The sequence below is a fragment of the Heptranchias perlo genome, chromosome 1 (genome assembly GCF_035084215.1).
Source record: "Heptranchias perlo isolate sHepPer1 chromosome 1, sHepPer1.hap1, whole genome shotgun sequence".
Taxonomy (NCBI): Eukaryota; Metazoa; Chordata; class Chondrichthyes; order Hexanchiformes; family Hexanchidae; genus Heptranchias; species Heptranchias perlo.
Window position 1 is genome coordinate 47,404,520 of NC_090325.1, and position 22,109 is coordinate 47,426,628.

General features: G+C 40.3%; 1 protein-coding gene and 1 pseudogene across 21 annotated transcripts in view; one reads left to right on the plus strand and one right to left on the minus strand.

Moving 5' to 3' along the window:
* celf4 (CUGBP, Elav-like family member 4) overlaps positions 1 to 22,109 on the plus strand; it is an 890,875-nt gene that overhangs the window by 319,612 nt on the left and 549,154 nt on the right. The window lies entirely within an intron of this gene.
* Positions 18,689 to 19,287, minus strand: LOC137326436 (large ribosomal subunit protein eL31-like; annotated as a pseudogene).

Below are 22,109 nucleotides of genomic sequence, written 5' to 3' on the forward strand. Positions count from 1 at the left end.
CATTGTGGTGGAACTGCTCGCCCTGGTCGTCGAGCAGTGACGTAACTTTGATTAGAATGGCCTATATTTTTGATGGCCTGAAGCATGAATTAATCTGAATACTGATCCCCGATGTAGATCTCAGTGTACTAAAGCACTGTATTTTGCCCGAGCCACTGTAAGCATATCTGGTACTTAATGCTCAGCACAGTGAATACTCTTAACTCCGATTTTCACCTGGTGACAGCGGCCTGATGTAGAAATCTAATCACTTTGATGTAAAATATACATTCTGGCTAAGTGATTTCTGTTGTTTTTTGTTTAGATTGAATTGATGGTTGAATGATTAAATGAGCTGTGCTGAAAAGATTTGCAGTTATCTGCAGTTTATAGAAATTCTGATCCTGGCATAATCCCGATCCAAGCAGAACATTTCTCGGCAACTAGTTAAGCATTCATCAGCATTCAACTTGGTTTATTATATCCCAGAGACATTTACATCAAACCTACAATATATAATAGTGCAGACCAGAAAATTGGCACCCTGCTAATGGAGAATGTCTATCTAAAGGGAACAAACCATAATAATGGAGATACCTGTTTAAAGAGACTTGCGTTATAATGTGGGATATTTTTTAAAGAAACCGTGCTCTGGTAATGTAATATCTCTTTAAAGGGAACATGCCTTGATAATAACAGATCTTGTACAAGAACCATTTCTTTGTAATGGGACACCTGTTTAAAAGGGATGTGCTCTATAAAGGAAAAAATTATCCAAAAGGGACAATACACTTCAGCTCTGACTTGCTTTGTGTACAGGCGTGTCTACATTTGCTCTTTTTTTTTAAGTGGGGCTGCACGTCATGAAATTCTTTTTTGCTGAGGATGATGAGTTGCTTTAGTAATGATTCAGTATATTCTGTCAGTTGGCCAATTTAGTGGTTTAATTACCAGATTATTAACAAATTCTGGGAACAACATACAAAGTTCCACCTTCGTCATTAAAGAATAGTCTGGCTACCTCACTGAGTTAGCTTATGTCGGTAAGGGCAGCCTTTGGGGGTACCACAATTGACCGTTGTGCCCCTGGGCTATGGAGAAGTGATTCAGCCAGGCTTCCCACTCCTGATCATTATCCACTCACCAGTGCTGGAACGCTCATGTGTTGGGAGCACCTTCAGGAAAGGAGGGCAGGACGAATAGTGTATCGATGGATGGTGGTGAAAATTGAAGAATTTATTAATAGAAATCATTAGAAATTTACCCTGACTTGATGTCAAAAAAGTTGGGAAATACTTTTTTTCTTCTACTTCCAATTTTCCTCTCTGACTCTTTTTTCTCCTGAAAGTGGTAACTCTATTTTAAATAAGTCTCCAAGAATGAGAGCAGTTTTCCAGCACCTCCGCAAGTGGCCATTTGTTGTGTGTAAATTTGGAGGCATCACCACTGAGCCCAATCCTGTCCTCATTCAGTGCCAACATGCATGTATTTCAAACAGGGGTCACTAGATGTGGATGAGATTAAAAAATTTTGTAGTCTGACCCCATTGAAATATCGGTACCTGTATGAGAGGAGATGATTTCAGGCAGGGGTATAAAGCAGGAACTCTCTAGATCTATAAAACAGCAGGCATGTGTGGCCACAGTGTGAGGCAGAGGTGAACCAGCAGTGTAAGGATTAGAAGTGCAGGAGGGGTAGGAAGAAGAGATGTAAGGCACCAGTTTGAGGGATCGCCATGAGTTCGGAAGTGTGAAAGGGGTTTGCGGAACAAGTGTGAAGCAGGGCTGCGAGGTGGGGCGGGGGAGGGGATTTGTGACAGAGTTGGCAGGTAGGGGTTTAAAGCAAGAGCATCAGGCTGGAGTGAGAAGTGAGGCTGTGAGGTTGGGGTGAGAATTGGAATATAAAATGAGACAGGGCAATAGAAGTGAGGATGAGGGGCAGGAATGTGAGACAGAAATGGAGCTTAAAACAGAAGCATGAGGTGGGGCATGAGATGCATATGAACATACAAAACTGATAGAGAGAAACTGGTCCATCAAGCCTGCCCCATACAGTCATATTGCAGCTAATGCATCATGGCCCCCAGTGCACCCCATCCACCATGTAATCTCCTGGGAGAGGCAAAAAAAACATTTTAAAAATAAACATAGGCCAAATTAGGGGAAAAAGAATTCTGGGAAATTCTTCTCTGACTCCCGAATGAGTTCCAGGAGAGTACATCACCTAACATCTCACCTATCTATCAAGCACAGTGAGATCAGCTTCAGCCAGGAACTTGTCCAGTTCCCTTTTAAACATTTGCAGGAAATCCACACTCACTGCATGAACCAGCAACCTGTTCCCAAGGTTGATGTCCCTCTGCAAAAAGAAAAATCTCCTGACATCTAACTTAGTTCTATGCTTATGTAACTTATACACATATCCCCTTGTCCTTCCTGATGCATCTAATTCACATAGCTTATCCACATGCACACAGTCTAGTCCCTTCCTTATTTTAAATGCCTCAAGTCTCCTCTAGGTCTAAACTCTTATAGATTTAAAAAGGCCCAGCTATCTAAGCCTATCATGATAACTAAGGCCTTTTTATCTAGGTATCAATCCTCTGAATCTTTTCCAGGGCCTCCATATCACCCACCATGTGAAGGAACCAAAGCTGGACACAATATTCTAAATGAGGCCTAACAAGGTCTTGCACAAAGACTATAGTGCTCTTTGTTTACATTGGATCACCCCAGCAATACATCCTAATACTCTATTTGCTTTTGCTGTAGCCTCGCTGCGCTGGTCATGAAGCTTTAAAGACTCATGCACTATAACACCTAGGTCCTTCTTCCTCTCAACAGATTCAGCTCGGAACCCTGCCCGGCATATACGTGCTCAGAGAGTATCCCTCTTGAAATAACCTGCAAATATCAGTGCTTTCATATGTTAGATTGAGACAGATACAAATCTCTTCTGTTGACCAGCATTAAATATATTTCATAACTATCAAAAATAAAAATCTGTGCAATATCCTGCTTTATTGTAAAATGACTAAAAAAAAGCGTTATCTGGTTTTGTTAAGAAAATTCAATTTTACTGTTGTGCTGTATTTTTCACTGTCACTGGAACATCTAGTTAATCATTGCAGATCTGTTGATGCTGTCGCTATTCTTTAATTTCATAAAAGTTGCTACGCCTGGGTACTGAAGAATATTATCGTTTTAAATTTTTATACTGTGTGTGCGCATTTTTCCAGATATTGTATTGAGACTGTTGAGGCCCTAGAAGGTTTCAAGTATGTGTGTTCTTTATCGATATTTCTCGCATCTATGGAACCGAAATACAATTAAATGTTCAGGCCTACATCGCAGTCACTTTTTGTTCGTTTGCTTCCTTTTATCAAGAGGGAGAATTAAGTCATTTTTAACAATGGTGTTGGTAACAATAGTGCAAGCTTTATTGCCATCCGTGTAAAGTGGGCTAAGGATTCCTGTGAGAATTTGCCAGGAACTGAGCAGAATGATTAATGAAAAGAAGGACACGAGTCTCCATTCGTGTTGCCCGTGGCAGATATTTTAATAGAGTTGTAGGGTATCCAGTGAGTAACAGAGCCATACTGACCATGGAGGTCCCAGGTTCGATCCCCAGTCTGTATTGAGTTAGTCGATCTCAGCCAGGGCAGTGGTAGGGCCACCATACTTGACCTTAGAGCCTCAGCTAAGGAACGAGTGGAAAAATCCGCCAGGATTCCCACTTCTGATCTCCATCGACTCCTGTTGGAAGTGCATTTGTGTGCATGTTGGGTCAAGATTAGGTTGCGGGGTGATGCCCCTCAAGGGAAAATAGCCTGCAAGCAGTCATTGTCAAGGTTTCACCAGAATAAAACTCATTTTGGCGAGATGTCCATGGAGTCAGTGCCTTCAGGAGGGAAGCGGAGAAAAATGAGTGGGAAAAATTGGGAAGGAGAAAAAGCTGTTTACCAGAGTGCACGTAAAGCAGCTTATGTAGATTATAGGTAAAAGGAAAGAGTGACGGTGGTAAGGAATTCTACAGTTTAAAGATGCTTGGAATAAATGAGTTAGAACAGGAAACCGATCCAAATATTTTCCTCTGTTATTTTCAACAAATTTGCAAATGCATTTACAAGCAGTGTATTTCCAAATTCATTAAATTAATAAGAAACATATCGGGTGAGTCTTGATTCCGACACAGCAAGAAGGCGGACTATATTTTAATAAATAAAGCATATTGCAGCAATGTGTCACCACAGATTGTAATCATTGCAAACCTACTCGTGATAATACTACCAAAATGAAGCCTTGTTTTGTGACGTATAGAACCTGGATGTATAGGGCATATATAGAGGATATCGGGGGACCAACAGTGGATTCAAGGCTATAATACAACAAAGAGCTTCATAAGATGTTTTAGAACACAAGAACAAAAAAGGAAGATGTTATTTCCTTGGTTGAATTCTGCCCCGTCATCACACACATAACTTGTAAATAGTAGTGAAACTAGTGGGACAGAGACATGCTGTTTATAATCAAAACACATATCTTTTAAAAATATGTGCCAAAAGGAACTCTGCTTCAGGGGAAGCTTTTGGGGGGGAAACCTCATTTGAACTTTTGTTGTGTTTGACTCCATGGCTCGTTCAACATATATAACACTTCCAGTGTCTCTCAGTGAAATGGATAAGCAAATAATTCCTGTAGTGTTTAGACACTTAACAGTTTAAGTTGACTATGCCATTAACAATTAATTGGCAGCATCCATTCACTGTATGAGAGCTATGGACTAAATAAAACAGTTCGTCATTGTTTAAATATGTGCCATCTTATGTGACAGGGAATGTGTGTGGCATCATCATATTAAATGTTCCAACTTTATCTGTGTAGAATAAATAAATTAGAGAGAAGTTATGACTGCAAATTCTCCATGGTCTGCTGGAAACAACTGGCTCAATAGGCACATGACCTTTTCTCATTTCATGCTTACGTTCTTATTTGCAATTTATTATTAGATTCAAATGAAATATTTCACCTCTTGCAATGAGTCACCAAAAGTGTTTTGTTTAAAAAAAAAATCAATCAGCATGATGGCACTCAGGAACACCAAGGATTTCCATAGTTTTTTCTGGAAAAGAGGTGGTTAGAGTAGCAGTGTGATGATTCTTGATTGAGGAGGAAGGAGGATGTGTTATATGGCATTTTGAGAGCTTAAGAGGAAAAAAGAGGGGAAAGATTAAAGGAACAATGAACCATAGTAATATCAATAGAGAGAGAAGAAAGGTTGTGATGGGAGGGGAAGAGGTTAGAAGCATATTGATTGTGTGTAAATGTTCCTAGTGTCTTGCTGGCACTAAAGGTAACTATCCTAAAATGATGCCCTCAATTTAGTCATCTATTTCGGATTCCATAACTCCTTATACAAAGGAGTTCAAATTCTTTACTTTTGTCAGAACATTTACATTTTCTTGTCTGCATTTCTTGTTGTGTTGAATTCAAAGGTGTTTATGAACTGCTGCTAATGAGGGAAAGAGAGAACTTGGCATTATTTTATAATATCAGGTGTCAAAATTGTTCACTGTTTGTGCATAGAGGCTGAGAAGAAATAGAGCTACAAGAGATGCTTAGTGTTGGGCTGTGGATATTTGAGTGCATCAGCATATTTCAGTGTTCTTTTGAAGGGGTTTAAGGACTTCTATCTTATATAAGCAGAGGCTTTATATGACAATATGAGTTGTTATCATCATGATATTTGTGTGACAGACAGGCATGCACATAGTAACCCCCTTTAATCCCCTTCTTGAGGATTTGCAAGCACCAAAGCCGGTTTAATAATATTCATGGGTTTTAGGTAAATATTCTCTAAGTCTGGCTGTCAGACACTTATCCACGTTTTTCTTCCTACGACCGTTTACAATTGCAAAAGAGCAAATAGCTTCGGAAGATGTGGATCAGTGCCTGAGACATGAATTAAACCTTTTGGAACAGTTCTCTGTGCAGTATCGTGTTATTTTGCCACATAACAGCTTCAGAAATTATCCTTTAGAAAACCTAAATGATATGGATTTCGGATGCTCATTAAGATGAAGGATGACAGTACTGGAGAAAGGACTGTCGGTCCAATCAGCAGCCACTTGGTGTCCACTTTATTGCCATGACAATACAACCCCCCACCCCACCCCCACCTCCTGGAATGGATTTGAAAGGCGATCACTAACCGTTTTTCTTTAAATGATAAATCTTAATAGTGTAATCACAAACTAAATCCCTTACAAAATGTTCTGTATCATGGGTTGCTGTGTCATGGAGAAATATAGGTTAGCAAGATTCAATTTTTCCACCCTTCAAGAAAGGGGGTGGATTAGCATTGATTCTGCTCTCTAGAATGCATCCTGGGTAGAGTGACAACACTGTATGCGCCGTTATGTTACAACTTCCCGTAGGAGTTTTACTTTCTTTATGACAAATTAATAGCACTATGTATAGAGAGGGTAAAGGTTTACAACAGAGCATCCTCTCTCTTACATAACTAAAAATTAAGCTAAAATGTCTCATAGTTGTCAGATTTATTTGTCTTGTAGTATATGTAGGAGATAAAGAACCAGAGTTATTTTTATTTAAAAATAAAAGCCCAGTATGAGATATTAAAGTTTATACCATGTGAGATTTTGTCATCTCTGAGAAATATTTTTGTAGAGTAAAGAATAGGAGAGTGGCAGTAATGGAGAAATCTATATTCAAGACTATTGTTAGGTTTTTTTTTGCAGTCATGACAAAAGTTCCAAATGGTATGTTGCTTCCCTGGTACCAGGATAAAGTACATTATGGTACAGGTGGAAAAACCCCTGGAAAGGGGGCAGAGCAACGCAAAGTAATGGTCCATATTAGAACCAATGACCTAGATAGAAGCAAATTTGAGATCTTATGGAGGAAGTTTAAAGAGTTAGGCACTGGATTGAAAGTAGGACCTCATGGATGGTAATCCCATGGTTGCTTCCTTTGCCTCAGACTGGATTGGTTAAGGAGAGGAAGATTAGGACATTAAGTAGGTCAATGTGAGGCTGCAGGGCTGGCGCAGAAGGGAAGGGTCATATTCTTGGAGCATTGGACCAATTTCTGGAACAAGGGAAGGCTTTACCAAAAGTTGAAATAGATAGTGAGAAAATACTATTAGAGGAGAAAGGAAAAGAAACAGTGGGACAGAGACATAACAGCCATGCTGTTTATAATCAAAACACATATCTTTTAAAAAATATCTGCCAAAAGGAACTCTGCTTCAGGGGAAGCTTTTAGTGAAAACTAAAAATATTGTTGTAGAAGGTGCAAGGGATATCAAAAAATGAAATGACAAAATGACAAAGGAATAAGGGTGAATATTGTAAAAACAAAATTGGACTCAGGATTGAGAGATATGTGTGTCAGTGCACAAAGAATTAAAAAATCAAAATTGGAAAGTTGGAAGCATTGATAATCATGAAGAAATATCATGTAGTAGCTATAAGAAAGACATGGCTTAAGTTTGGAGAGGGCTGGGCACATAATATTCCTGGTTATAACATTTGTATGAGACATAGGGAAGAAGAAAAGGAGGGTGGGTGGTAGTGTTAGTAAAGATTTATTTCACAGTGCTAGAACATAAGGATGTTGCAGGGGGGTGGGGTTAAGACATAATCCATATGAATAAAGTTAAGAAATAGAAAGGGATATGGTACAATTCTTGGTGTGCATTTTAGACCACCAAATAGTGGAGATGAGATAGAGGTGGAGATCTGCAGACAGTTAAGAGAGATATAAAACTGAGTGAATTTAACTATCCCAATATCAACTGAAAAATAGGTAATTCATGTGGACAAATTGGAGAGCACTTTTTAGAATGCATCCAGAACAACTTCTTAGATCAGTATGTTTCTTGCCAATAAGGCAAGAAGCAATGCTTGATTTAGTTCTAGGAAATGAAGTGGAGCAAATAACTGAAGTGAGAAATAGTGATCAGAAGGTAGTTAGGATCAGTGTAAGAGTAGGAAAGGATGACAAAGAGTCAAAAATAAGGGTGCTAGGCTGGAAAAATGCAAAGTACAACAAGATAAAAAGGGATCTGACCCAAGTAAATTTGTCAGTAAAGTTAGCAAACAGGTTGACAGATCAACAGTAGGAAATCTTCAAACATGAGAAAGGGGGTAATTTTGACTTTGGGCGACAGTGTAAAACGGTCTGTATCGAATCAGCTGCCCGTTGTACACTTCTCCCAGTTTTCATTTTCATTGACACAGTTACATATTAGTTCAGTTAATTTGTTTCCTTTTAAAAAGACATCTAATTTTTAATATTAATGACTTGACCTGATATAGTATAAGGGGGAGTTGTGAGATATTATCTGTATTACACAGGTGTTTCAGTTTTCAGCATTACTGACTTGTGGCTTTGTCATTCATAAATATCAGATCAGCCCACACATTGGATACAAGTCATTGTACAGCTTCTGTTCATGTCTCTATTTTTACAGCAGAATACTTTGTCAGGAGTACACACATTTGGGGGTAATTATAACATTTAGCGATGGGTAAAAGGGTGAGATTGGATGGACCGTCCATTATACACCACACCTGATTTTCCTTTCCATTTGATTGCCTTTGCCTTACTTAAGATGGGCTTCTTACCAGAACTTGCTGGCTGGCGGCCTACTTGACCATCTTTGCAGTTGGGTCAGTGAGTTCAAATTTTACATACTGCAACCAGCCTTCCTTTCAGCCATCCAGTCTCCCTGGGTCATGGAACATTTGACTGTACTAATTTTATTATGAATATACACCATCTCTGATAACTACCTCACTGCTCACGCGCAGTACACCTCAGTCCTGCTCCCCCATTGTTCAAGGATGACTGGTGTGGGAAAAAGGTACCTTTAAAAAAAAGATTAGTGGACTTTAAGTCTGAAACGCAAAGACCTGAATCTTAACTTGGAGCCAGGAAGAGGAGGAGGGGTTGCGGTTTAGCCTACAGAAAATCTGGGTGTAAAGGTTTCCCGCAGATCCTACCGAGTTCAATGGGATGACCTGTTTTAAATCTTTCCAATCGGTTTCCCGCCTGCAGCCAGCTAGATTGAGAGGCTGGCTGGCAGTCGGGCAGGAAGGCCTGTGATCGCCATGGGCCATGGAGGACATGTTGGGGGGTGGGGTGGGGGTGGGGTGGGGGTGGGGGGGGGGTGCGGGAAGATGATTGCGGGCAGGGAAGTGGAGATTGGGGGAGAGAGGGTCTGATGATGGGAGGAAATCAGGGTGGGGGGGTGGGCAGAGTTGGACATCGGGGGTGGGGAGGGGAATTGGACATTAGGGGTCGGGAGAAGAGTTGGACATCAGAGGTCAGAAGAGGGGTTGGCCAATCGCAGAGTGGGTTCTGATCATGGCAGGTAAGCTTGGTGAGCCACAGGGAAGCACTCCTAATCCTCCTGGCCCACAATCAGTGCAATAAAGACCCTTCCTGCCTTCTTTTACCTGCCATGATTCCCGCAGCCCGGGAAACCAGTGCTATAGGCGTTAAATTCGCAGGTGTCTTAAATTCAATTTAAAAACACTTACTTAATGCCTCAATAATCAAGTTAATTGTTCCGTTAACTACCCGCCCACCTGCACTAATTAGAGACCCGCCTCCGGTCTGCAGGTTACTCACACACATCCAAACGTGCCTCCGTTAAACCTGGAAGTGGATGTGTTGGAGCCGGGTTGCGGTCGCGCTGGCAAAATCTCTTATTTTAACTTCCCACCGCCCCCCGCCCACCCGTTTTTGGGGGTTAAAATTCCCCCCAGAGAGGTTGAGACTAACAGCATATTATTGGGGCAGAGTAGAGGGAACTTCACTGTATATCTGCCCACGGTTTACCTGACCTGGGCATACTGTACTTGCTGTTGGCATATTTGGTGCCCAAAATGGTTAAAAAGTTGCATCCCCCAGCACCAGTATTTGTCACAAATAAGAATTTTTTTTTAAATCAGCAAAGCAGGGTAAATTTGATACAAAAAAAAATCACTAACACAAAAACCCAGGTAGATATGCCTATCCAAAGAAAATGAACAGTTTGATAGTTAATGTGTGGAGCACAGACACAATACAAGAGCAAGTATTCCACTTTCTGCTTCAACAAACGATGCACAAGCAGGATATATTTTCAAATTAGAAAGCACAGGACAACAGCAGTACTTGCATTTATTTTGCTAGTTATTTATTCATGGGAAGGATCATTTGGATGAGCATCAGAATACGGCTCGAAAACGAAAGCCTTGAACATTTCCGCGCGTGTGACATTTTAAAAGTAAAATTGACCTTATGAAATCTGGAAGCCTTGTATGGACAAGCTTAAATTGTGTTTCTCAGGAGTGGCAAGGAATTGTGGGAATTGACTTTTTACATTAGCCTCTCGACTCTCAAGTTGCACAACTAGATTAAGCCACATCTCATTCAAGTGCCGCGTCAGACCAGAGCAAAAGGTGGAATTAATTTGATGTTTGTCCCCTTTTCCAATCTCCTCTGTATGAATGGTGTGAATTACCAGCCGTGCTCATCCCCTGCAGTTCAGCGTGTCATGGGATTAGTTCCTCTATGAAGATGTTCGCTTGCCCTTTCTTTGCAGTCAGCCTTTCTCCAAAAAGCAGTGACAAAATAGGGATCATGATCCGCAGAAGGGACGTCAGCTTTAACCCTGAGTGAGTGTGCCATTGTCTAACGAATGCACGGAGCATTCAAGTCATTTAGAACCATGTACGAATTCGGAGAACAGGACTATCACTGTACGCTCTTTGTGCTGTTTAGTATTGCTTTATTTCACTTTAACTTCAATCTTACACCATAACAGAAAGTTATTATTTAATGTAATATATACAAGATTGTGTGATGGCGGAGGAAACACTGATTGACGAAGTAACTCGAGCAAAAATGACTTCATGTCTATTGTATACTTCTAGTGTTACATTTAATAGGTCACCACAAGGTCAATTACGGTGTTATTTTTAGACACAAGTATAATTTCTAATTAAAACTGCATTTCACATTTTACATCTTTTTCTCCCAATTTTCTCCCCTTCTCTCTTGAGGGTACTGCCTCGTGCTGGGCCATGGTTCCATAGGTGCTAACAGCTCTCCTGTACCATTCCCAAGTGACTGATCTTCAACTGTCAGCCTCATAGTCGAATCTAATCTTATTCTCACGCAACGTTCACATATGCGCAGTTTCCTACGTTGGTCATCTGACAGCAATCGAGAGTCAGATTATGATTGTTTTTTTTCCTCTCCTTGCTCCAGGAGTATTGTTGCAAATTTTAGCATCCCTATTTCTGCCCTGGTTGAGCCACTCCAGTAGAGACTGGAGATCAAACTTGGCAGGTTCTTGCTTTGCATGGTTCAGTACCACTCCAGGCAGTGTGTTCACCCACTAAGCCACAGCTTTAAAATACAATTTCCTTCAGGGTGTCAGCCTTGGCTCAGTCATAGCACTCTTGCCTCTGAGTCAAAAGGTTGTGGGTTCAAGCTCCACACCAGAGACTTGGACACATAATCTATGCTGGCACTACAGTGCAGTACTGAAGGAGTGCTATACTGTCAGAGAAGACATTAAACTAAAACCCCATCTGCCCTCTCAGATAGATGTAAATGATCCTATGATAATATTCAAAGAAGAGCAGGGTAGTTCTCCTGGTGTCCTGGACAACATTTATTCCTCAACCAATATCAAATATTACATATTAAATATCAAAACAGATTATCTGAATCCAATGGAACAATCGTATGATTTCCATTTTATATATCCTTTAATAAAATCCGTAAACTTCATATGGTCAATTTTACTTTAGTAGGAAGTAGTATGATGCAGATTACTGCCCACGTTTGCTTAAACAGTGCGGGCTAGAAATTCGGCCACGTAGCACCCGTCGTATAAGCACTACATGGCCTTCTGAAGTTCCAAAATGGCATCTGGAATGCACGCGCATGCTTCTAGCATGATGTGTGCCAGATGCCATCTTGGTAAAGGGGTTCGCACAGGCCCAAATAACGAATGCCGGCATCATGTAAAGTAAGGAGAATATGAGTTAGATTAGTGTGCAATGCGGATTTAAAGGGATAGACACCCTTTTGGCATTTAACGCTGCAGCCAACGTACTGTCTTACCCACGACCATCTGAACATGTCTTAGACGGCCTGGAGGACACCCCACCAGTGCAGGATTTACAGGTTAGTTGCTGGATTATTGCTTCTGGCTGCTGATCCAGTTGTATCTGTTTTCGGAAGTCTCCTATACTTGAATACTAGGACTAGGGGACATAACCTAACATTTAGAGCCAAGACTTGCAGGAGTGAAGTTAGGAAACACTTCTATGCGCAAAGGGTGGGGGAAGTTTGGAACGCTCTTCTGCAAACGGTAGTTGATGCTAGCTCACTTGTAAATTTTAAGTCTGAGATTGATGGTTTTTTGTTAACCAAGGGTATTAAGGGATATGGGGCTAAGGTGGATATATGGAGTTAGGTCACAGATCAACCATGATCTCATTGAATGGCGGAACAAGCTCGAGGGGCTAAATGCCACTGGCACTTGCTGCCTCTTGTTATGTGCCACCTTCTCCTGCGAGAAAGCGGGACGTGTTTCGGTGAGTGTCCTGCAGGATATTTGGGTGATGTGCCTGTCATGGATGAATAGCTGCCGGTGTGTGTGACCTGTGAGTTGTGGGTGTGCGGCTTGCAACAGTGGTAATGTGTGAGGGTGAGGGGACGCATCTGATTGGAAAAGTTGAATACTGAATGAAAGAATTTGTTGGTATGTGGGTGATGGGGGGTGTGGTGCGTGGTGCAGTGGATACGACTAGTGATGCAGTTGGTAGGAGAGGCCACTTGACTGTTGACCTCACTTACCTTGACCGCTCGTGTCAAAGCATTGAACTTCTTCCTGCACTGCATCCATGTTCGTGTTGTTATGCGCCTGGCATTGACTTTGTCCCCTATTGCCTCCCACTGCCTCTTGAGCATATGTCTGGAAAGCCTCTTGCCCCCCTGCAGATGTAGGATGCCCCTCCTTCTGTCCACCTCTTGCACCAAGTCTCCAGTGCATCAGCAGAGAACCCTCTCGCAGGCCTGGTACAAACTCAGATCGGCAGATTGCTGAGGTCCGATGTGCAGATTGGAGGATGCGGGATTTAATAGTGCGCAACCTTTTTTCAATGTTTTAACATAACTCATCAGTTTGTAGACATAGGGACGGGACCTGCATCTATGTTTTATGTGTGCGATGTCTGATCTCTGTTCAGACTCCACGTGGACCCGTATCTTATATTTTGCACTTATATATATGGTGCAGGCTGCCTTTAAGAGGTGCAGGATGCCTTTAAGAAGTGCGAGCAGCTCACGTGAGATTTGGGTCCCCTGCTGGTGAGAAGTGCCATTGCTGCTAGGCCTCCATGCTGTGCTTCAATCAGGTAAATGAGGAGGCAGCACAAACCTAATGGTGTGGTCTAATCGCGTGCTGCGATGCCCACGCCCAGATTTGGGCCTTATCCAATTTAACCTCCTACATTCACAATCTTTGTTGGAACATCAAGCCAAGGTAGGTCAGCTTGGGCCACTTCCAGTGACCGATTAAAGAGCAGGCTTAGCTTTGCCTCGCAGCAGTTGGTGGAATGATGCATGGAATTGAGGGGACCTAAATAATATAGGGAAGATATAAGAAGACATAATGAAATTTCTCTTGTATATTTCTTTGTGTTACCCATCAAAAATAACAAGTAAGCAATTTTAAAATGGTTGAAGTTTAATAAACATTAACCTTTTACCAGTATGTCACTGCCATTTAGTTCCAAATCCTAAAGTAAGCATGGAGGTGCAACTTGTGCTCTATATATACTGCACCAATCAGTGCAATACTAGCAACATTTTCAACAACAATGCAAGGGCATACCTACAGTCCCACTAGGCATCCAAATCTGTGAAAGACCCATATCAAGCCAACCCAAAGATATGTATAACTGGGGCCTACAAGTGGAACCTTTATTTAAATCAAAATTCTGATGGCAGGATTTGTCAGACTTTAAACATTCACAGATCAGTTTGAGGGCATTGCAGCTTTTATTTGGGGCCAGTATTTAGTTTCAAAGTTTCTGTTTCTGGAATTTACTTCATGTTTATTTTATTTGATGAAATTTGTGCCGAACAAGGTGAGGAATGTTGATGCTGGGCGATGGAACATTTTTCTACTTGCATCTAGTGTCAATACTGAGTGCTCCCAAGTCAAGGTCAGCTGCAGGATGAAACTGCTGTACTCTGTCGTAACACTCTGCCTCAAACTCAATCTCAGAAGGCTGCACCAGAGAGAATTTCTGATGCCAACTATCTTCAATTGTGCACTTGGTCTTGAATTGTGGGCACTTTTGTGCTGTGGTCCAGTAGTTATCAGGTTGACACCATCAAAACTCATTCCATCAAATGCCCTTGGCGCTGTTAAAGAGGAAGGAAACCCTCATCCTGTCAGTCTGAAAGGAAATGACTTGCATTTAAATAGTGTATTATCACATCTCTCAAACACCTCAAAGCACTTCACATACGCTGAATTACTTTTGAAGTGTTATGTAGGCAAAAGCCTAAGCTGGAATCAAGCCCAAGTCTCTGTGGTAACAGGACAACCTACCTTACCATCTAACCCCCCACGTAAAAGCTGCTTTACAATTCACTGTTATTATAATCTTATGACTATTTGGAGTCTACCAACATCACATTTAAAAAATATTTAAATTGAATTTGTGAATATGAGGAACATTTGATAAATAAACGACCTTTTGGTGTCAAAACTGCCAGAACTTTAATTACAGATTCCAAAGACATCAGGTAATAATGAGAGATTTGATTGAGATAAAGGCATAAGGACACAATGCCCTGAGGAGCTTGGGGGAGTATTAGGATAGATGTAAATGTCGATGGAGTACTTGAACACTCCTTTAAATACCAGGCTCCTTTTGTAGATGATAGCATTATATATTTTAAATGAAATCTTTGGGAATTATTTTGGGCAAAATTATTCAAACTGAATTATGATCAAGGAGAACAGGAATAAAATGTGGAACAAAATGAAGAATTCTATTATTAACCCCTTTGAAGAATGCCACGGCATTTCTTTGCTGAAGTATAAAAGGTTTGAACATTTGATTGTTCAAAGAATATGATTTTGCTGAGATGTTTTATTTGACAATACCTGAGTAAAACTTGAAATTTCAGACATAACTCAAGATAAATCGACACAGTCCGTGATGAGCAGAGCAGACTGGTTTTAGCAGTTCGCTTTGTTTCATAAGAACTTGAGATTTTAGGTAAGTTCCTTTGATGGTCTAGTGAGTAAAAGCATCACTAACTATAGTACTGAGCAGTAAAGACCAGAAGAACCAACGCTCAATTCCTTCTTTGTGCTTAGCTAGCTGATCTCAGCAAGGCAGCAGTTAGTGGGAAGAGTGGGGGAGAGTCAACTGGACTCCTTATTGCTATCCAGTGACTGCTGCTCCTTCACCATATCCTTCAAATCCTTTTTTCTCCAAAAAGACATCTAATTGCATCTGGAACCAATATACAGTCATTTTCGATGATCATTCAAAACATGACTACCCTTTGACTGAAAAACCTCCATCTGACTTCCCTTCTTATTCTCAACTTGCTAATGCTTAACTTATGTCCCTGATATTAGAGTTCATTATCATAGTGGACAATTTGTCTGGATCAGTTTTGTCAAATCCTTTTATAATGTTGAAAATTTCAATTAGATCATCTCAAGGTCTCCCCCCTTTTCCACACACAATTTGCCCAACTTCTTTAACCTTTCTTCCTAACTTAAATTCTTCATACTAGTTTGATTCATTACGAACCATCGCAAGGTGTTAAAATTTAGACTCACTGACAGTCAGCTTCTCTAAACTCACTATAGAAACCCCAAATAAGTGATACAGTCCTCCTTCAGAAAGGGAGGAAATAATTTTCAAAGTCCAAAAAGATCAGAGCTGCACAAATGCAAAGCCAAAAGCATGCCCAGTTGCAGCATTTTGAGAAGCTTTAGAAAATGCAATTTATATTTCAAAAATACAGCTCAGTTGTGCTTTTGTTTAAAAGGGACTTTGAATAAAATTCTAGGCGAATCCATACCAAGCCGAGCAAAGGTTTGGATTTCAGCCAGTTTCTTTGAACTCATGAAATTCAGGCCTGACCTTGGATTTCAGTTCTTGTTTGATACTCATCCCTAGATGGAGTTGAAGACACCCTCATGGGACAGCATCACATAAATAGTCCTCGATGCTTACAGTAACCAAAGCACCAAAGAACGCTATGTCTGCAGTGTTTTATTGGACTGTATTGTAAAATGGCTGACCAATGTGGAATACTGTTTTAACTGCATCACATTGGTGTGTGGGCATTGCCAATTGAGATTTCACATTTATTTTAAATTGTAGACTGTAGAAATGATTCTTATATTCTAATGAAAATGTTTTGCTGAATAAATTATTTCAACTCCAATACCCTCAGGAAAGAATGATAGGTATTATTGATAGATGCATTTGATAAAAATAATTAGTCACTGCAATAGTTTTATGTTGTTCCCTATGTAGTGTTTCCAGTAACATTAATGCAAACTTATACACCTCAACACATTGGTCCAGGTATCTAACTGTTAGGGCTGTCAGTTGAAATAAATAATTGAAGTCTGCTTTTCATCTCCTTCTAGGTCAAATGGTCATTTATTTCATCCTTTCAAATGCACAAAAAAAGACAGACTTCTGCTAGCTGGTTGACTACGCTGGCTGCTGAGGTTGACTGACTCCTTGCTGCTTGTATATATTTGACTGCATCAATAGGCATCAGTGGAGGCCTCCAGCTGGCTTTAGTCATAAGAATACTGGATAGCCTTACTGGGAACTTGGCTTTGATTCGTAATGAGCCTTTACTTGTTCTTGGACAAGCTGCAGGATGGAGTACCTCACCATGGTGGAGCACGGCAGCTTGGGTGGGCGAGCAAAGAAAAGCCCAACAGGAAGAGCTATCCTCCTCCTACAAAACATGCCTCCTATTAAAAATATTCATGATGTGGAGATGCCGGTGATGGACTGGGGTTGACAATTGTAAACAATTTTACAACACCAAGTTATAGTCCAGCAATTTTATTTTAAATTCACAAGCTTTCGGAGGCTTCCTCCTTCGTCAGGTGAATCGTTCACCTGACGAAGGAGGAAGCCTCCGTTCACCTGACGAAGGAGGAAGCCTCCGAAAGCTTGTGAATTTAAAATAAAATTGCTGGACTATAACTTGGTGTTGTAAAATTGTTTACAATTATTAAAAATAGAGCAGAGCATTGTTGCCAGCCACAAAGTTCACAAGCAAGACAGCAGCAGAGGATATAATAGAATATTATGGGAAAGGGGGGATAGAACACATCTTATATCCTACATCATCTCATGCAATTTCTACAAGAACAAGATACTAATAAATTCTGGAAAATCAGGATCAACTAATCCCTGTTGTTTTCCACCACTAAACACTGCCAGCCCAATCATCAGTCAGTTGTACAGTATGACCCTCTATCTCTCTTTAAGATCAGATGACTGCTATTATTGCATTATAATGATTGTGAAATTTGAAGTTGTTGACGCAGTGAACATGATGCACCAATTTTGCTACGGCTCTACTGAGAATTGCAGAGGTCTTGAATTGTTGCAGTGCTGATAAATAGTTTGTGATGGGTTTCAGTACAGATGAATGGAATGCCTTTGTCAGTGGCGAGTTGCTTTCGATTTTACAACAAGGAGACTATGATCTGGTTGAGGCAATTTTTGAGAAAAGATGAAGGCAATAGCCACATGACACATTGGAGAAGATTTTTTAACCTATTGAGATCTCTTTTTTTATTTGTGTGATACATTTATGAAGCTAATACATTTACATCTTGAGGAAAGAGGGGGGTATTGCCTAGAGGAATGTTCCATGATAAAAGCCTCTGAAGTCAATCAACAATACAGTATTCTAACCATGTCAGGAATTACATTGCACAACCCTGCTAAACCTATTAGAAATCATGGTTTTATATATGTATATTGAAATCATATAAGCAATTGTTATGCAAATGTACATTAATTAGTGTACTTTTTTGACCAGACGTAGGTACGGAGTGAGATGGCTTTGATCACTTTCCCCAAATGCCAGATGTCTTGTTTTTGGAATTGTATGTAGAGGGTGGCACTGATTGAGCTCAACCCGATCCTGAGTAAGGTAGCTATCTGTTTGGTTTTGAACTGGATGGTCGTGCAGTTTTAAACGTGCAGTTGGGATATTTTTTTAATTGGAAACTAGTTACCAAAAACTTTTTTGTTTAAAATATAAGTTCTTTGTTAACAACAGAACCATAGAGGTTTACACCACAGAAGGAGGCCATTCAGCCTATCATGCCTGTACTGGTTTTATGCCTCTTACTTCTTTGCCCTGTATATTGCAGGCATTGGTCACTAAGATTTTCGATAAATTTTCATAAGGGCCCCACCCTTGTCATTTCACGTCTCTGATTTTGAACTTGGCAGAAAGTAACAATCGTCGTCCTCATTACAACCCACAAGTCTGATAAATGTACCAATTCTTTTCTTTTTTTTATTGAGGGCTTTCCTTCTAAATTTGTTTTTTTCTCCACTTTTTGCAGTTTATTTTAACAAAACATTTACCTTTCAGTTTTCATCAACATTGACCATCTGTAGATCTTTATAGGATGTGACAGGAACATAGGTTACCAAAGTGTGCAGTTTGTTAGGAGAGTCCTCCTCCTCATTGAGTTTTCTGGATCAATGCACACAAATGCGGATGTGGAACATTCCTTACACCTTTAGCTAAGATGTGGAGATGCCGGTGATGGACTGGGGTGTACAAATGTAAAGAATCTTACAACACCAGGTTATAGTCCAACAGTTTTATTTGAAAATCACAAGCTTTCGAAGGCTTTCTGCTTCGTCAGGTGAGTCACCTGACGAAGGAGAAAGCCTCCGAAAGCTTGTGATTTTCAAATAAAACTGTTGGACTATAACCTGGTGTTGTAAGATTCCTTACCTTTAGCTAAAACAGCCTTGTTCAGGTGAGTATCAATGCAGACATTAGGAATCCCCTTCTTCTTCACTGCAAATTTATGGATCTCCTTAATAACCCGGGGAGCACGTCTCTTAAAACCCTATGGATATGCAATAGCGCATTTATGGTATATTCCCTCATAATCACCTCGTTGATGGCTGAACGGTCCAATCTTTTACTCTCCACCCTTCTTAGCAGGACCCATTCTGTCAGGACAATATTGTATTCTAATGATATGGAATGACCTGGTGATCCTTTTCCGTCTACTTTGCACAATTAATTGCCCATTAAAGACTCAATAATAGGCTTGGCATGTTTGAGAATGAATGGATGTGATCTTACACAGATGTTTAAGCCCGAGATACTCCTGATGAGGTGTCAAATAACTATGAAATTAACCGTCCAATAAATTTTGCTTTGCCTTTTAACGGGCCCTCACTTTAATTAGCAGAAGGGGACCCTTTCCTCTGAGAAATTGAGGAATGTGTAATGATGCAGTCAGTGATCTGTAAATCACTGGTCTGAATGACTGATTTTTTTAAAAAACGTCTATAATTAAGAAAAATCAAGAAAACAACCTCATAGCGACAGTGCTGGAAGATACTCCTGCTAATCAAAATGACAGTCATGTTAATTTTCTTTTTACTCTTTTCTAAATTTTGAGCTGCTTAAAGGTGAGGGGTGTTTGTCCTGGGGAATGGTACACTTCCCATTTCAGCCATCTAATGTCTGTATCAATCAGTCCCAGGGCAGGTAGAGCATTATAGCACTATACACAAAAGCACCTCTTCCTCCACCAGCGTGACATTTTTTCCATTCCTGGCATCTCTCTACTTGAGATTGACAATTAGTGTCAAATTTGGGGCCAGTTTTGTGCTGTGGGCTCATGGCCACGGGAAAATGGATTGAGACTGACAAAACATCTTTCATATTGGACCCTTGCAGCCAGTAGGCAGAAGAGAATTTCATCCCATCAATCTGGACTAGGAACTAATCTAGATCCCAGAAGGTAAAACCCAGTCCTAATCTAGTGCACTACCCAGAATCTCACAACTAGGTTTTTAAAGTGGAATGTTTCTGAGCCAACCTAAAAACTCCTGTGTATACATTTATCCTGATATATTTTCAGTCTATCAGCACCTGATTTAAGAATAATTCTTCACCAGGTTCTGAATCACAGTAACAATTGCTAATTGTTGAATAAGGACTTTCTAATGAGAGAAATTGATTTTGGGGGCAAATTTTTTTTTGTTTAAAAAAATCACACTTTTCCTGTCAGTTCTTCAGATGAATTGACTGCAGGAAAGTGTCCAAGCTGTCAGCATATGCTGTATCCCTCCACAGAGCAGCTGAATTCAGGAACAGGCAGTACAAACCTCGATTAGATTGGCAGAAAGCGAATAAGGTGGTGATGTCAGACAATGTTAATGTTGTCTCTTGGGTATTTTTGTTTTCATATCTGCAACTGCTCCCCACCCCCGAACTCAAACCCAAACACAAGGACCTGAAGTGACTTCTGACAGGTGAGAAGGCTCATCTCACTCTAGAGTCGCACTGAGAGGAAAATATCAGCAATGGAGGAAACTGCCTAGGTTTCAGAATAAAGTTTACTTCAGATTCATTTACGTAAATGGAATTAAAGTCCATTTTTTTTAAACTTAAGAACAGATATACTGTTCTATCTCTCAATACAAATCCTTTCCATACTTTCTGTTGTCAAAATCTCAGCAAAGTCAGAAGGTTGTGGGTTCATGTCCCACTCCAGGACTTTAGCACATAATCTGGGCTGGACAGTCCAGTTCAGTACTGAGGAAGTGCTACATGTCAGAAGTTCTGTCCTCTGGATGAGATGTTAGAGGCCTTGAGTGTCTGCCTCTTCTAATGGCTCAGGAGACGTTAATGATCACATGGTATAATTTGAAATGCATGGAGTTCCCTTGTGGTCGAGCCAACATTCTTCCCTCAATCATCATCCAAAATAGAACAGATTAACTGGTCATTCATTTCATTGATGTTTGTCAGATCTTGCTGTGTGCAGAACGGCTGCCATCTGACATAACGCCAGAACTTAAGTAAAGGTTAAAGACCATTTGGCCAATTGTGCTCATCCCTCAAGTGCGCCCACTCACCCATCCTAGCATCCAATTGCATTTCAAACTCCCCCAATACCTTTGTCTCTACCATCCTACCCTGCGGACCATTCCAATTGTTTACCAACCCTTAGTAAAGAGATTCCTCCCGAGATCTGTAATAAATATACACTTCACCAAACTACAAGGTTGATACAGCTAAAGCAATATTCTAGGCCCACTCCATCTATACCATCGAATGTCTTAAGTGTCTCGGTGACATCCTCCTCTTAACCTTCTATCTATTTTTAAAAATCCATTTTAGAGGTTGGCTGGAATTTGTAGCCAACTGTGACACAACCCCATCCATACCTCTCAACCAGCAATATGTTGGAAGGGTGAATTTGGGTCAACATTTGGGCTGGGGTGTAATTTTCTGTAGAACTGAGAAATCAGGTGATAAGCAATCTTGCACAATTTTCTTGCTTTTCTCAGCAATGTTGGGATGTGCTGTTTAAATGGGGCAGTTAAGACTTATGACTTCACCCCATATCCTCTGGATGTTGGTCCTATAATTGCTGCAGCTCAAAGCTTGAAGTATGGAGTCCTCAGTAGAAAATATTTGTTAATAACAGATGCTAATAAGATCCTAATTCCATTGATTAAAAGCTCAAACGTCGCAATTTTTTGTTGGTGAACTTTAAAGCAAGTTAATTCAGTGGAAAACACAAAGTTTGCTTTACTCCATTGTGCCATCTTGTGGTGTCATTCATTTTCTCAAACAACATTCGAGGCATTTTTTTCACAGAACATAATTTTTATCATGTTTAATTTAATATTGTTCTGCTCACTGAACCTCAGCAGAAATGCAATAAATAATCATTTCTGGTAATCTTGAAACGCATAATTGTGTAATTATCATGTAGAATGTGTCATAACATACATTTTAAAAAGAAAA